Source organism: Trifolium pratense, linkage group LG2 (genome assembly GCF_020283565.1).
Source record: "Trifolium pratense cultivar HEN17-A07 linkage group LG2, ARS_RC_1.1, whole genome shotgun sequence".
NCBI classification, from domain to species: Eukaryota; Viridiplantae; Streptophyta; class Magnoliopsida; order Fabales; family Fabaceae; genus Trifolium; species Trifolium pratense.
The window spans coordinates 17,471,072-17,488,817 of NC_060060.1; the positions used below are offsets into that span (position 1 = coordinate 17,471,072).

The window sequence follows — 17,746 nt, forward strand, 5'->3', positions numbered from 1 at the left end:
TTGCCCTTCATTGTGGAGTGGATGTTGGTGAAGCTCTTGGTGAGTATATGTCCCTAGATGTCCCTAAATTATTGGTCTGAATGTCATCGAGACTTGAATGATGAATGCTTAGCTTATTCATAACTTTAAATGCAAGTAAAGATGACCCTTGATGCAATGACTATACAATGTTTTTTTCGTAATGGTAAATTGGGATGATGGTTTTGTGCCTTGGTGACCATAGATGTGAAAATTGAATATTTCTCCCTTGATGACCCTAAATTGTTGGCCTAAATGCAATTTCATTATGAATTTTTATTCATAACTTGGTATGCATGTCGAGCTGACCCTTGATATAATGATTGTATGATGCTTTTTGCATAATGATAAATATAATGATGGTAGTATGCCTTTGGTGACCAAAGATGCAAAATTGAATAGATGTGCCTTGATGGCTTAATGCGAAATTCGACATTCGAGTCTCGATGACCCTAAATTGTTGGCCTAAATGCATTTTAATTGTGAATTCTTATTAATAACTTGAAATACGTCGAGATGACCCTTGATACATCGACTTTGATGCTTTTTTAGTAATGATAAATTGGCATGATGGTAGTGTGCTTTGGTTACATTGTCCCTTGATGACTTTGAATGCAAAATTCTATATTAATGTTTATTCATAATTTGAAATGCATGTTGAAATGACCCTTGATGCAATTATACCAGGCATTTTTCATGAATTGGATGATGGTAGTGTACTAATGTGCGCCTTGGTAATCTTAGATGTAAAAATTTAATATATGTCTTTGATGACTTTGAATGCAAAATTTGATATTTGAGTCTTCTTCATACCCTGAATTGGTGGCTTAAATGCCATTTTATGCTTTTTGAGTACGTATGGTTTCTGCATACTCTAATTTAGAGAAGAAAGCACCAGATTATGTTAATGTACCAACTCTTCAAAGAATTTGAGAAAGTTGTTATTATGTTTATTACGTATCGAGTCTTGTTTGTTGTTCAACTGTAGAAATCAGTTGCTATTTGCTTGATGGAGGTTGTAACATATAAAATATAGTAGGAAATATTGCTCATCTATTGTTAATATTAGATGGCTCTTTCTGACTGTAGTGGCTTTTTTTTTTTATTTCATGTGAGCAGAAACAAAACTCTAGATAGCGCAAATTGGTTGCTAATATGGGCTCTTTCTGACTGTAGTGGGCTCTTTCTAACTGTAGTGGGGTTTTTTGCTAATATGGCATTCTGCTCAGATAGCGCAAACTTGTGCATATCTCAGTAAAATGTTTGTGGAGTATATGAACAAGTGAAAAACCTCTAGATTTTGCAATTTTTACTCAAGAAAGTCAGTTTCACATGGTCCATTTCATGTTATTATGTTACTCTGGTGTGCTTGCTGTAATGTTACTATTCTAGCTGTGATTTGCTTTAGGTTTCTGTATATTACATTATGTTAATGGGATGCTTACTAAATTTCAGATTGAAGACTTGGATTTTCTGAATGAGATTGGAGTTGATCCAGAAAAGGTTAACTTGTCACAGCTTTGGTGAACTCACGTGAATTGTATCTTACGTTCTTTTTTTTTTTTTTTTTTTTTTTTTTTTTTTTTTTTTATATCTTACGTTCTTTATGTTGGCTGTAATTGTCTCTTTTGGTAGAATATTAGCAATTTGTTGATGATTAGTGTACTACCTTTGTAGTTCTAACAAATAAATGCTAACTACTTAACTGATGGATTCTAAACTTGTTACTGAAGGTAGCAAAATCACTGATTGAGCTGTTTGCTGAAATGATATTTGTGCATGGTTACATACATGGTGATCCACATCCTGGTAATGTACTAGTTTCTCGTGAAGGTCACAATGGTTTCTCTTTGGGACGTACTTGTTTATTTGAGATCAATTTTTCTCTAATTGGACTCTAATTGATACTTAAAAGAATGGAAGAGTTGAACTTTGACCCACTCCTGACCCCTCTCTTTGGAACCATTTTGCAGTTCTTCTAGATCATGCAGTCTACGGGGAATTGGATGAAGAATTTAGAGAAGACTTTTGTCAGTTATGGGAGGCTTTGATTCTCAAGGACTCAAAGAAAACAATGTGGCTTGGTGAGCAATTTGGTGCTGGGAAGTATTCTCGATACTTACCCATCATTTTCACCGGAACAACTATTGAAAGGTTCCTTCTTAACTTTTAGTTTATTGATGCATATAATGCTGCTAGTTTACATTTTGAGGACATTTTATTTTGGAGATTGTACTTCTTTATTGTGGTTTTCATGTGTTGGCGCATGACAATTGCAACTATATAGCGCACACCACTCATATTGGTGTATCTCGTCATGAATAGTAAGATTCATAATAAGTGAAAATAAAGACTTCTAAAACATACAAATATTACTCCCTCTGCCTTTTATTTTGTAGAGGGTCTTATATTTAGGGACAATTTTTTTTGTAAAGGGTCTTATAATTAGGGATGGAGGGAGTTGCATTTTTAAGTCAAAAAAGTAAACAAATTTCATATAGACTGAGATCTAACTCTTGTCTATAATGGGTTCTTAAAAATCACACCTTTTTCTGATTTTAAGTTATTTTTCAATGTTTGTAAAAAAAAAAAAATTAATGCTGATTTTAAGCTATTTTTTCAATGTTTAGTTTAACCATTAACACATGTTGTTTAATGTGTGCTAAAGTTTGTATTTTGTGTGTTATTTTGAACAGATTAGGAGGTCTTCATACCATGATGTGATTAGGGTGAATGAGATTCACAAGTTGTTGGACATAACTGGTGTTCAAACATACATTATCAATAGTGCAAGAGTTGTGTTCTTGAACGAAAGACCTCAATCTAGGCCAAGGAAAAGGTGTCACAAACACTTGTGAAGTTTGTGAAAGGAGCCTTCTTGATTCATTTCGGTTCTGTTCTCTTGGTTGCAAGGTATGTAGTTCTTTATGCCTTCTCATCAATCATTGATTTTGCACTGGAATCTAAACAAATCGCCAACTTTTAACTTTTAGTACAAAATGTTGTCTAATAGAAGCTATAGCAGTGTTAGTGCTATAGCACTGTGTGTAGCAAATTTGAACAAACCACTATTTTCTGTGATTTGTGCTATTGACAACATTGGGATGATGATATCCCAATGTGTGGTATCACCGTGAAAGTATCAGAATCCTGGTAAACCCTGTGATTTTGCTGAAGCTATACTTTATAGTGTTTGGTTATTGTGGTTCTGACATATATGTCCCTCGGTGTCCCTAAATTGAGAATATGTCCCTTGGTGTCCCTAAATTGAGAATACGTCCCTCAATGTCCCTAAACTGATGGCTTTAATGGAATTTAAATGTGAATGCTTATTCATCACTTCAAATGTGCCTTTGATGTGAAATTGAGTTTATGTCCCTTGATGACCCTATATTGAGTAAATGTCCCTCGATGTCTAAATTGTATATATGTCTCTCGATGTCCTTAAATTGATATTATGTCCCTCAAAGTCCCTAAACTGACGACTTTAATGGAATTTAAATGTGAATGCTTATTCATCACTTCAAATTTGCCTTTGATGTGAAATGGGTTTATGTCCCTCGATGTCCCTAAATTGAGAATATATCCCTCGATGTCCCTAAATTGAGACTATGTCCCTCAATGTCCCTAAATTGACGGCTTTAATGGAATTTAAATGTGAATGCTTATTCATAACTTCAAATGCCTTTGATGTGAAATTGAGTTTATGTCCCTCGATGTCCCTAAATTGAGAATATGTCCCTCAATGTCTCTAAACCGACGGCTTTAATGGAATTTAAATGTGAATGGTTATTCATCACTTCAACTTCATTTGATGTGAAATTGGGTTTATGTCCCCCGATGTCCCTATATTGAGTTAATGTCCCTCGATGTCCCTAAATTGACGGCTTTCATGGAATTTAAATGTGAATGCTTATTCATAACTTCAAATGTAAGTGGAGATGAGTTGTGGCACCATAGATGGAAATAGTATATATGTCACTCGAAGTCCCTAAATTGAAGGTCTAGATGAATGCAGTTTCAATGTGAATGCTTAGTCATAACTTGAAATGTAAGTGGAGATGACCCTTGATGCAATGACTATATTATGCTTTTGCTAATGGTAAATTGAGATGATGATTTTGTGTTAAGTGATCTTAGATGCAAAAATTGAATATATGTCCCTTGATGATAGTAAATTGTTGGCTTAAATTCAATTTCATTATGAATTTTTATTTATAACTCAATATGCATATTGAGACGACCCATGATACAGTGACTCTACGATGCTTTTTTAATAATGGTAAGTTGGCATGATGGATGGTAGTGTGCTTTTGGGTTACCTTAGATGTGAAATTGAGTATATCTTACATGATGACTTTGAATGCAAAATTCAATATTTGAGTCTTACAACGTCTAAATTGTTGGCTATTAATGTAGAATGGAAAAGAATTTTAAGATTCTTGATTGGACCTTCTATGACTCTCTGTAAACCCGTTCAGATTTAGTAGCGTTGCTTGTATCAATTTGATTTCTTGTGATTTTTATCACTTCTACGTCTTTGTTTTCAATTTTTTATCCTGTATTTTTTAGAATGTTTTCTAATTGATTTGATTCGATTTTGTCTTTCGTAAAGTAACACAAATTCTCCGAAATATTGTTTGACAGAAATGTTGTTTTGGGTAGTTTTTGTATGCATTGATTATCCAAGAGTGTACTAATAAGTGAATCTTAATTTTTCATGCCTAAGAAGGTTAATTGGGGCCTTAAGAAATTGTGCAGTTGCTTAAAGAATTCTTAAGACAAGTCTTGGGATGTTGTGTTTGGATGACCAAATAAGATGAATTTTTCTTACCAAATATGCGGCTTACAATGTGAGTTCTATATTCATATGGAATCAGGATGGTGTATACATGATAATTTTGATGGTCTAAATGCAAGCTGAAACTTTGATGCGAAGAAGGTTGTGTGCCTAAATTGAGTATATGTCCCTCGATGTCCCTAAATTGATGGTCTGAATGGAACTTGAATGTCAATGCTTATTCATAACTTTCAAATGTAAGTGGATATGACACTTGGTGCTCTATAGATGCAAAACAGTATATATGTCCATCCATGTCCCTAAATTGAATACATCTCCCTCTATATTCCTAAATTGAACATATGTCCCTCGATGTCCCTAACTTGAATATATGTCCCTCGATGTCCCTAGATTGAAGGTTTGAATGAATGCAATTTCAATGTGAATGCTTATTCATAACTTGAAATGTAAGTGGAGACAACCCTTGATGCAATGAGTATATACTATGCTTTTGGTAATGGTAAATTGGGATGATGATTTTGTGCCGAGTGATTTTAGATGCAAAAATTGAATATATGTCCCTTGATGAACGTAAATTGTTGGCCTAAATTCAATTTCATTATGAATTTTTATTCATAACTTGATATGCATATTGATGGGTTTATGTATGCAATCAGGTAATAACAGTACTTGTAAAGATGAAATAGTTTGTGAAAGGAATATTTATTTATATTAATATGGAATAGAAGGTTCAAGTACAAAGAAATTGCAGGAAAAGTAAATAACAAACTACTAGTCAGACTAGCAGCCCCAAAAGCAGCGCAAAGCTTGCTCCCAATCACTATCACTAGTGACCCACATCAATAACAGAATTCTCTGATGATTATTCCTTTCTATCTCCTCTATTTAAATACTAGAATATCATGCATTCAGTGCACTGACTGCCACGTCATTTTTCATTGCTCCTTTTGTTCTTTTCCTAGTATAAACTTGTCATTCTCTTTGCCTTGGCCCATAGTCAAGGCCCACTATATGATCAGCATTTCTATCAACTCCCTCCTCCTTAGAAAAAAACCTTGTCCTCAAGGTTGAATTCAGGAAATTGCCCCCTCAGAAGTTCATTATTTTTCCAAGTCACTTCTTCCATAGATTTATGCTTCCATTTAATTAAACTCTGGACCACCTCAGTGTCTCCTTGCCTCACAATTCTTGAACCCAACAACTTTTCTTCTACTTCCAGCTCTTTTGGTAGTTGTCCCTGAATCTGATAATCACCAATTGCCTTTTTAAGTAAGGACACGTGGAAAACAGAATAAATTTTGGATTCAGCAGGAAGCCATAGTCAAGGCCCACTATATGATCAACATTTCTATCACATATCGAGACGACCTATGATACAGTGACTTTATGAATCTTTTTTAATAATGATAAGTTGGCATGATGGTGGTGTGCTTTTGGCTATCTTGTGATTTTTATCACTTATACATCTTTGTTTTCACTTTTTTATTCTTTTATCTTTTGGAAATTTTTCTAATTGATTTGACTCAATTTTGCCTTTCATGAAGTGACGCAAATTCTCTGAAATATTGTTTGACACAAATGTTGTTTTGGGTAGTTTTTGTATGCTTTGATTATCCAAGAGTGTGCTAAATCAGTGAATCTTAATTTTTCATGGCTATGAAGGTTAATTTGGGCCCTAAGAAATTGCGCAATTGCTTAAAGAATTCTCGAGACAAGTCTTGGGATGCTGTGTTTGGATGACCCAATAAGATGAATTTTTTTTTTTTTACCAAATATGCGGCTTACAATATGAATTCTATATTCATATGGAATCAGGATGGTATACATAAAAATTTTGGTGGTCTAAATGCAAGCTGAGACTTGATAATGATTTTCTTAGTACGGCAATTGTGAAGAAGGTTGTGTGCCTTGGTACCTTTGATGCTAAATTGAGTATATGTCCCTCAATGTTCCTAGAATATATGTTCCTTAACATCCCTAAATTGATGGTCTGAATGAATGCGATTTCAATGTGAATTCATAGTCATAACATGAAATGTAAGTGGAGATGATCCTTGACGCGATTATTATACTATGCTTTTTCGTAATGGTAAATTGGGATGATGATTTTGTCTCGAGTGACCTTAGATGCAAAAATTGAATATATGTCGGTTGATGACCCTAATTGTGTGCCTAAATTCAATTTCATTATGAATTTTTATTCATAACTTGATATGCATGTCGAGATGACCCTTGATACAGTGACTCTATGATGCTCTTTTAATAATGATGAATTGACATGACTGTTGTGTGCTTTTGGTTACCTTAGATGCAAAATTGAGTATATGTCCTTGATGAATTTGAATGCAAAATTTGATATTTGAGCTTTATAACCCCAAAATTGTTGGCCTAAATGCAATCTTAGATGCAAGTGCTAGATTCAAGCTTTACGATTGAAAACTGTGCTCGTCAATTACTTGAAGGTTAGAATTTAGTGCAGAGAGTCCGTTCTATTACAGGTCTGATGCTTGCAGAACCTGCGACTGCTTCAGGTCTGATATGGGTTGGTGCTTTGCAAAATGCTACCGCGGCTGATCTGGTGCATCGTGGACAAATTCTGTTGTTGTTAATTGGAAAAGACCAACTCTTGGAATTTTCAAATGTAATATTGATGCATCCTTTCGTCGAATTTAAATAGAGTTGGCATTGGAATGAATCTGTGATGAATTTGGTTAATTTGTGCTTTCATAGACAGCCTGGACGCGCTCGTGCTTTGCAGAATGATACTGCAGCTGAGCCTAGTGCGGCGCGGACAGATTCTGCTGTTGTTAATTGGAAAAGACCACCTCTGGGATGATTCAAATGTAATATTGATGCATCATTTTCGTCGAATTTAAATAGAGTTGGCATTGGAATTAATCTGTGATGAATTTGGTCAATTTGTGCTTTCATAGACAGCCTGGACGCGCTCGTGCTTTGCAGAATGTTACTGCGGCTGAGCCTAGTGCGGCGCAGACAGATTCTGCTGTTGAGATGACGCTTGATATAATGATTGTATGATGCTTTTCGCATAATGATGAATATAGATGCTGGTAGTATGCCTTTGGTGACCAAAGATGCAAAATTGAATATATGTGCCTTGATGGCTTAATACGAAATTCGATATTCGAGCCTCGATGACCCTAAATTGTTGGCCTTAATGCATTTTAGTTGTGAATTCTTATTCATAACTTGAAATGCGTCGAGGTGACCCTTGATACATTGACTTTGATGCTTCTTTAGTGTAATGATAAATTGGCGTGATGGTAGTGTGCTTTGGTTACATTGTCCCTTGATGACTTCGAATGAAAAATTTTATATTGGAGCCTTGATAACCAATTGTTGGCCTAAATGCAATTTCTATATTAATGTTTATTCATAATTTGAAATGTATGTTGAAATAACCCTTGATGCAATTATACTAGGCATTTTTCATAAATTGGATGATGGTAGTGTACTAATGTGCACCTTGGTAATCTTAGATGTAAAAATTTAATATATGTCTTTGATGACTTTGAATGCAAAATTCGATATTTGAGTCTTCATGCCCTGAATTGGTGGCTTAAATGCAATTTTATACTTTTTGAGTACGTATGGTTTCTGCATACTCTAATTTAGAGAAGAAAGCCCAGATTATGTTGTTCAAAAGGCATAATATCAGGAGCCCTTTCTACACAAGGTACATCTTATATTACAATGAAGTGATAAATGTTAATGTACCAACTCTTCAAAGAATTTGAGAAAGATGTTATTATGTTTATTACGTATCGAGTCTTGTTTGTTGTTCAACTGTAGAAATCAGTTGCTATTTGCTTGATGGAGGTTGTAACATATAAAAAATAGTAGGAAATATTGCTCATCTATTGTCAATACCACTGGATGTATTCTTATTTAATATTAGATGGCTCTTTCTGACTGTAGTGGTTTTTTTTTTTTAATTTCATGTGAGCAGAAACAAAACTCTATTATAAACAAGTGAAAAACCTCTAAATTTTGCGATTTTTACTCAACAAAATCAGTTTCACATGGTCCATTTCATGTTATTATGTTACTCCGGTGTGCTTGCAGTAATGTTACTATTCTAGCTGTGCTTTGCTTTAGGTTTCTGTATATTACATTATGTTAATGGGATGCTTACTAAATTTCAGATTGATGACTTGGATTTTCTGAATGAAATTGGAGTTGATCCAGAAAAGGTTAACTTCTAAACTTGTTACTGAAGGTAGAAAAATCACTGATTGAGCTGTTTGCTGAAATGTTATTTGTGCATGGTTACATACATGGTGATCCACATCCTGGTAATGTACTAGTTCCTCCTGAAGGTCACAATGGTTTCTCTTTGGGATGTACTTGTTTATTTGAGATCAATTTTTCTCTAATTGGACTCTAATTGAAACTTAAAAGAATGGAAGAGTTGAACTTTGACCCACCCCTGACCCCTCTCTTTGGAACCATTTTGCAGTTCTTTTAGATCATGCAGTCTACAGGGAATTAGATGAAGAATTTAGTAAAGACTTTTGTTAGTTATGGGAGGCTTTGATTCTCAAGGACTCAAAGAAAACAACGTGGCTTGGTTAGCGATTTGGTGCTGGGAAGTATTCTCGATACTTACCCATCATTTTCACCGGAACAACTATTGAAAGGTTCCTTCTTAACTTTTAGTTTATTGATGCATATAATGCTGCTAGTTTACATTTTGAGGACATTTCATAATTCATTTCGACTTCGAGTTTTAAGATCTTTTATCCGCTGCGTAGTTTTTGAAAAAGCATTCTTTTAATAATATAAAATTGAATATTGGGTTGGGGTGGTTACAGTGGAGGTACACACTGCATGCGTAAAGCTTCCAGACCGGAAGGAGTAGTTTATAAAAATTAAGATTTATATATTTTATAAAAATAAAACCTTATAATTTTAAATAATATTTTTTTTCGTCAAAAAAAATTATCGAAATATATTATAGTAAAGTTACAAATGAATGTAAAAATATAAAAAAAGAAATTAACTTTCTTTAGAAAAAAAAATTAACTATTGGTCCAGAAATAAATTACTTTTTTTTACAAAACTATGGTTTAGGAATAAATTACTACTATTGTAAAAAGAAAAAAAAAAAAAAAAAAAAGGAATAAATTACGTACTTTTTTTTCTTTCTGAAACGGTCAGAATAAATTAGAGTAAACAGTCACTTTCGTCCTTGAAAGTGTCACTCGCTGTCACAGTGATCCTCGAATCAATGAAAAACATTTAAAAGTCCCTGAATCGAAACTCTGTTAGTCAAAATCATCCCTAAGGTTATCTCTCCGTTTATTTTAGGTGATGTGTCCCAAAGTTTGACTCATTGACCGACATGTGGCATTATTTTATTCAATTTTAAAAGCCACTTAAGCAAAGGACCAAATTGACACTCAAAATCAAATATTTATAAATAAAAAATACAATAAAATATTAGAAAAACTAAAAATTCAACCAAAAATCAATAAACTTATCTCCAATCTCTCTGGCCAGAATTCATCTATCAAAACATTAATTTTTTTAAAAAATAAAAACAAATTCATATCAAATCCCCCTCTCACCTTAAAATCTTCATGGGAAGCAAAAACCATTTTTCCAGATCTGAAGAAAAAAAGGAACACCATTTCCATTGTTATGCAAGAGGTGATTGGGTATCAAATCAACTCAATAAACTATTAATTCTACCCATTTTCTTAAATATTAACGAATAACTTTGTTCAGTTATCCAACCAACGTCTCACATTCACTATTTTTTCCAGAACAAAGAAAAATGTTTCAACCAAGCCATGAGGACGGAGCCTCTATCTTTCACTACGAATCTGGGCACAATCTGTGGTTGAAGGGAGATAGCTTCTGGGCCGTTGGATTCGAGTATAGATAGAACAACCACATGAAAGATGTTAACCGGAGAGGTAGTCGATAGTGACGGAAATGTCGATGATGGTGACCAGCCGGAGATAATGAACTTAATATTCAGGGAGTTTTTTAAAATTTTCGTTAATTCAGGGACTTGTTTGACAGCGAATGACACTTTCAGGGACTAAAGTGGTAGTTTACTCGAATAAATTACAATCATACTCCATATAGTATAAATTAGAGCTGGCAAATGGGCTGCCAGGCCCAGCCTGTCCGGCCCGGTGGGTCAGTCAAAATAAATTGACTAGATTGGTCCGACCCGATTATTATTGGGCTAACATTTATCAAGTCCAGCCCTTGTGTGCCAACTGGGCTAATGAGTCAGTCCGTCCCATTTTATTTTACTTTTTTTTTCTTTTTATTCAATATTTTTTATATTATTTTGATGCATTAATTATTCATAATTATCAATTTTATTGTGATATTATTTGATGCAAGTGTAAATAATTTTTACATCAATACTAAATATCAATTAACCTAAAATTTTAGGTAAATATAACCTCTTTTATTAAGCTTACACATTTAAATATATTTTTAATAATAATTCATCAATTAAATCATAATTTTTCATTGATACTATTTTTACAAAAATCACAAAAATGTGTTTTTATCAATTAAATGATGGGTCAGCCCAAAGCCCGATGGGTAGCCCAGCCATGTCCGATGTCCATATAAGCTAAATGGGCTTGGCCCGGAAAAGTCCGGTTGCATTTTAGAAAATTTTTCATTCCACCTACCCACTTTCTCACCACACCCCTGAAAATTCCATTTTTGCCCTTGGTCAAAAAATTCGGAACGCGTTTTCCGAATTTTTTTTGCCTTCAAAAACAACTTCGGAATGTGTTTTCCGAATTTTTTCCAAATTTGAACAAAAAAAATTCGGAAAACGCGTTCCGAATTTTTTGACCAAGGGCAAAAATGGAATTTCCAGAGGTGTGGTGAAAAAATGGGTAGTGGGATGAGAAATTTTCTGCATTTTAGTCTATGTTTTTGAGGCCCAGTCTGCCTAAGATCGTGGGTTAATGGGCCGGCTGCCCATTTTTCACAACTATGATAAAGAAATAAACGCACATTATTGACAAAAAAGAAATAAAATAAACGCACACTATGATTCAATTTCTTTGTGTTAGGTTTCTTTGTTACCGTTTTCAATCTTGTTAACTCTGAATTCAAACTCATTCTAATTTATCATCGATTCTTTCAACCCTAGTAACAAACCCACAATGTCTCGTTGTCGCAAATCTTCGTTCGACCCAATTTCTTCTCTGTTTGCGAAATTGATTCGTTCTTTCGTTAATCTTTATTTCTCTGACCCTAGAAAATTTATTTGAACGATTCATTATGTTATTTTAGGGTTTCATGTTTCTGAACCCTAACAATCTTGATTCAATTTGAAAGAGATATGTAGAAATGGAAAAGAATTCTAATTAACCATTAAACGACGACGTTGCTAAGGAGTGTGGATTCGCTTCACTCTCAATTTGAATGGTCCTCTTTGTTCTCTCTGTCTTGCTTAGCACAAAGATCGCCGTTTTATTCAGGTTTGATTCATTCTTATTGCTTCATTTTGTTAATTTGTTTAAAGGCTTTCACAAATTCAGAATCTGACACATTTTGGTTCATGGGCTAGATTTGTTCTTGTTTTAGACTAATGTCACTTTTAACTTTCAGCTTTGTTTTCTGTGCTGAGATCTAACTCTTGTCTATAATGGGTTCTTAAAAATCACACCTTTTTCTGATTTTAAGTTATTTTTCAATGTTTGTAAAAAAAAAAATTAATGCTGATTTTAAGCTATTTTTTCAATGTTTAGTTTAACCATTAACCAATGTTATTTAATGTGTGCTAAAGTTTGTATTTTGTGCGTTGTTTTGAACAGATTAGGAGGTCTTCATACCATGATGTGATTAGGGTGAATGAGATTCACAAGGTGTTGGACATAACTGGTGTTCAAACATACATTATCAATAGTGCAAGAGTTGTGTTCTTGAATGAAATGCCTCAACCTAGGCCAGGAAAAGGTGTCACAAACACTTGTGAAGTTTGTGAAAGGAGCCTTCTTGATTCTTTTCGGTTCTGTTCTCTTCTCTTGGTTGCAAGGTATTTAGTTCTTTCCACCAATGTCTTCTCATCAATCATTGATTTTGCAGTGGTATCTAAACAAATCGCTAACTTTTAACTTTTAGTACAAAATGTTGTCAGATAGATGCTATAGCAGTGTTAGTGCTATAGCACTTTGTGTAGCAAATTTGAACAAACTACTATTTTCTGTGATGTCCCAAAATTGAGAATATGTCCCTCAATGTCCCTAAACTGACGGCTTTAATGGAATTTAAATATGAATGCTTATTCATCACTTCAAATGTGCCTTTGATGTGAATTGGGTTTATGCCCCTCGACGTCCCTATATTGAGTAAATGTCCCGCGATGTCCCTATATTGAGTAAATGTCCCTCGATGTCTTGTATATATGTCCCTCAATGTCCCTAAATTGAGAAAATATCTCAATGTCCCTAAACTGACAGATTTAATGGAATTTAAATGTGAAGCTTATTGTTTCAAAAAAAAAAGTGAAGCTTATTCATCACTTCAAATGTGCCTTTGATGTGAAATTGGGTTTATGTCCCTTGATGTCCCTATATTGAGTAAATGTCCCTCGATATCTCTAAATTGTATATATGTCCCTAAGTTGAGAATATGTCCCTAAACTGACGGCTTTAATGGAATTTAAATGTGAACGCTTATTCATCAATTCAAATGTGTCTTTGATGTGAAATTGGGTTTATGTCCCTCAATGTCCATATATTGAGTAAATGTCCCTCGATGATGTGAAATTGAATTTCTGTCCCTCGATGATGTGAAATTCAGTTTTTGTCCCTCGATGCCCAATATTGAGTAAATGTCTCTCGATGTCCCTAAATTGAGAAATATGTCCCTCAATGTCCCTAAACTGACGGCTTTAATTGAATTTAAATGTGAATGCTTATTCATCACTTCAATTGTGCCTTTGATGTGAAATTGGGTTTATGTCCCTCGATGTCCATATATTGAGTAAATGTCCTTCGATATCTCTAAATTGTATATATGTCCCTAAGTTGAGAATATGTCCCTAAACTGACGGCTTTAATGGAATTTAAATGTGAACGCTTATTCATCAATTCAAATGTGTCTTTGATGTGAAATTGGGTTTATGTCCCTCAATGTCCATATATTGAGTAAATGTCCCTCGATGATGTGAAATTGAATTTCTGTCCCTCGATGATGTGAAATTCAGTTTTTGTCCCTCGATGCCCAATATTGAGTAAATGTCTCTCGATGTCCCTAAATTGAGAAATATGTCCCTCAATGTCCCTAAACTGACGGCTTTAATTGAATTTAAATGTGAATGCTTATTCATCACTTCAATTGTGCCTTTGATGTGAAATTGGGTTTATGTCCCTCGATGTCCATATATTGAGTAAATGTCCTTCGATGATGTGAAATTGAGTTTCTGTCCCTCGATGATGTGAAATTCAGTTTCTGTCCCTCGATGCCCTATATTGAGTAAATGTCTCTCGATGTCCCTAAATTGATAATATGTCCCTCAATATCCCTAAACTGACGACTTTAGTGGAATTTAAATGTGAATGTTTATTCATCACTTCAAATGTGCCTTTGATGTGAAATTGGGTTTATGTCCCTCGATGTCCCTATATTGAGTAAATGTCCCTCGATGTCTTGTATATATGTCCCGCAATGTCCCTAAATTGAGAAAATATCTCAATGTCCCTAAACTGACGGATTTAATGGAATTTAAATGTGAAGTTTATTGTTTCAAAAAAAAAGTGACGCTTATTCATCACTTCTAATGTGCCTTTGATGTGAAATTGGGTTTATGTCCCTCGATGTCCCTATATTGAGTAAATGTCCCTCGATATCTCTTAATTGTATACATGTCCCTAAGTTGAGAATATGTCCCTAAACTGACGGCTTTAATGGAATTTAAATGTGAATGCTTATTCATCAATTCAAATGTGCCTTTGATGTGAAATTGGATTTATGTCCCTTGATGTCCATATATTGTGTAAATGTCCCTCGATGATGTGAAATTGAGTTTCTGTCCCTCGATGCCCTATATTGAGTAAATGTCTCTCGATGTCCCTAAATTGAGAATATGTCCCTCAATGTCCCTAAACCGATGGTTTTAATGGAATTTAAATGTGAATGCTTATTCTTCACTTCAAATTCATTTGATGTGAAATTGGGTTTATGTCCCCCGATGTCCCTATATTGAGTAAATGTCCCTCGATGTCCCTAAATTGACGACTTTAATGGAATTTAAATGTGAATGCTTATTAATAACTTCAAATGTAAGTGGAGATGACCTGTGTCACCATAGATGGAAATAGTATATATGTCACTCGATGTCCCTAAATTGAATATATCTCGCTCGATGTCCCTAATTTGAATGTCTAGGTGAATGCAGTTTCAATGTGAATGCTTAGTCATAACTTGAAATGTAAGTGGAGATGACCCTTGATGCAATGACTATATTATGCTTTTGCTAATGGTAAATTGAGATGATTTTGTGCTAAGCGATCTTAGATGCAAAAATTGAATATATGTCATGTCCCTTGATGACAGTAAATTGTTGGCTTAAATTCAATTTCATTATGAATTTTTATTCATGACTTGATATGCATATCGAGACAACCCATGATGGATGGTAGTTTGCTTTTGGTTACCTTAGATGTGAAATTGTATATGTTACATGATGACTTTGAATGCAAAATTCAATATTTTAGTCTTACAACCTCTAAATTGTTGACTCAATTTTGTCTTTTGTGAAGTAACACAAATTATCCAGGAGTGTACTAATAAGTGAATCTTAATTTTTCATGCCTAAGAAGGTTTATTGGGGCCTTAAGAAATTGTGTAGTTGCTTAAAGAATTCTTGAGACAAGTCTTGGGATGCTGTGTTTGGATGACCCAATAAGATGAATTTTTTTTTTTACCAAATATGCGGCTTACAATATGAATTCTATATTCATATGGAATCAGGATGTTATACAGAAAATTTTGGGCTAAGACTTGATAATGATTTTCTTATTATTGCAATTGTGAAGAAGGTTGTGTGCCTTGGTACCTTTGATGCTAAATTTAGTATATGTCCCTAAATTGATTATCTGAATGGAACTTGAATGTGAATGTTTATTCATAAACTTCAAATGTAAGTGGAAATGACATTTGGTGCTATAGATGCGAAATAGTATATATGTCCATCCATGTCCCTAAATTGAATATATGTCCCTCAATGTCCCTAACTTGAATTTAGTCCCTTGCAACTTGTGATCAACCATTAAACGACGACGTTCCTAAGGATTGTGGATTCAATTCACTCTCAATTCTAATTGTCAAGGTTATTATCTTATTGTTTTTGCTTAAATCCATGTTTAACTGTGTGTTGTTGTTATATCCTTATTACTATCCTGATGTGGAATTCGTTGGAACTTGTTAATCTGAGTTCTCATCCATTATTAAACTCACCAGATGCTGGATGGCATTTATCTTCACTTGAGTTTCATTCTACCCTTCACAATGATAGTAAGTTGCTATAACTTCACATGTAATTGATTTATGAATTTTCATTTGTAATGCTGTTTTTATTTTTCTTGGGCCCTGTTTGGATAAACAATTTAATCAAGAGTTTTTGCTATAAAAACTTATCATGTTGGTGCTTATGTTTTAACTATTTCTATGACAAAACATTCATATGGAATCATGATAGTATACATGGAAATTTTATCAAACAGCTAACTTATTTACTATAAGCTAAAAGTTACCTAATAAGTTATTCACTATATGCTCATCCGTTATAAGCTAGTTTATCGGCTATCCACTATTTTTAATAAGCAAATAAAAGAATGATAGAATGACGTGTGGTAGTATATGATGCAAAATTGGATGATGCCATAAAAACTGAATAGATTTGCTTTAATGAGAATCCTTGTGTTGTTTGTTTGTAAGCGAGACGAGAGAACACAGACAGAATGACTCAAAATGGCGACATAATGCCTCTCTTTCGTTTACTCTGTAATGCAATGGGATGGATAGGTTTGTGGGAATAGAGAATTTTGAATAGAAAGTGAAACTTGGCAACGCCCTATAAATAGCAGCGATGATGTTGTCATCATATACCCAGTCTCTGCCTTCCATGATGAGGCCATCCAATATCCTTCCTCGCAGAGACCACTCTGCCGTTGACAACTATCACAGCGTTAACATTCCCGACCCTTACCAATGGTATGTATGCACTATTTCTTTATTATATTACACACTCAGTGACTCATCCAAGCTTAATTTGTTTTTGTTTTATATTAGGCTTGAAAACCTAAATTGAATATATGTTCTTCGATGGTCTAGATGAATGCAATTTCAATGTGAATACTTAGTCATAACTTGAAATATAAGTGGAGATGACCCTTGATGCGTTGACTAAAAAATGCTTTTTCATGATGGTTTTGTGTTTGTGACATGTGTGACCTTAGATGCAAAAATTGAATATATGTCCCTTGATGACCCTAAATTGTTGGCCTAAATGCAATTTCATTATGAATTTTTATTTATAACTTGATATGCATGTCGAGACGACCCTTGATACAGTGAATCTATTATGCTTTTTTAATAATGATAAATTGGCATGATGGCAGTTTTCTTTTGGTTACCTTAGATGTGAGACTTGATGACTTCGAATGCAAAATTCGATATTTGAGCCATATAACCCCTAATTGTTGGATATTAATGTAGAAATCGAAAAGAATTTTAAGCTTCTTGATACTCTGCAATTCCTTTCAGGTTTAGCAGTTTCGTTTGTATCAATTTGATTTTTATCACTTCTATATCTTTGTTTTCAATTTTTTATCATTTATCTTTTGGAATTTTTTCTAATTGATTTTACTCAATTTTGTCTTTCGTGAAGTAACACAGGTTCTCCAAAATATTGTG

The 17,746-nt window shown here is 34.0% G+C and overlaps 2 long non-coding RNA genes across 2 annotated transcripts; both read left to right on the forward strand.

Annotated features, from left to right (window-relative positions):
• LOC123909565 lies at positions 1 to 1,821 on the forward strand. The gene is made up of 3 exons (XR_006809963.1): positions 1 to 39; positions 1,474 to 1,558; positions 1,752 to 1,821. It is a non-coding gene; the product is annotated as an uncharacterized LOC123909565 (long non-coding RNA).
• A 10,956-nt stretch (positions 1,822 to 12,777) lies between these two features.
• LOC123909014 lies at positions 12,778 to 17,036 on the forward strand. The gene is made up of 3 exons (XR_006809799.1): positions 12,778 to 12,863; positions 16,292 to 16,345; positions 16,769 to 17,036. It is a non-coding gene; the product is annotated as an uncharacterized LOC123909014 (long non-coding RNA).
• The last annotated feature ends 710 nt before the right edge of the window (positions 17,037 to 17,746 follow it).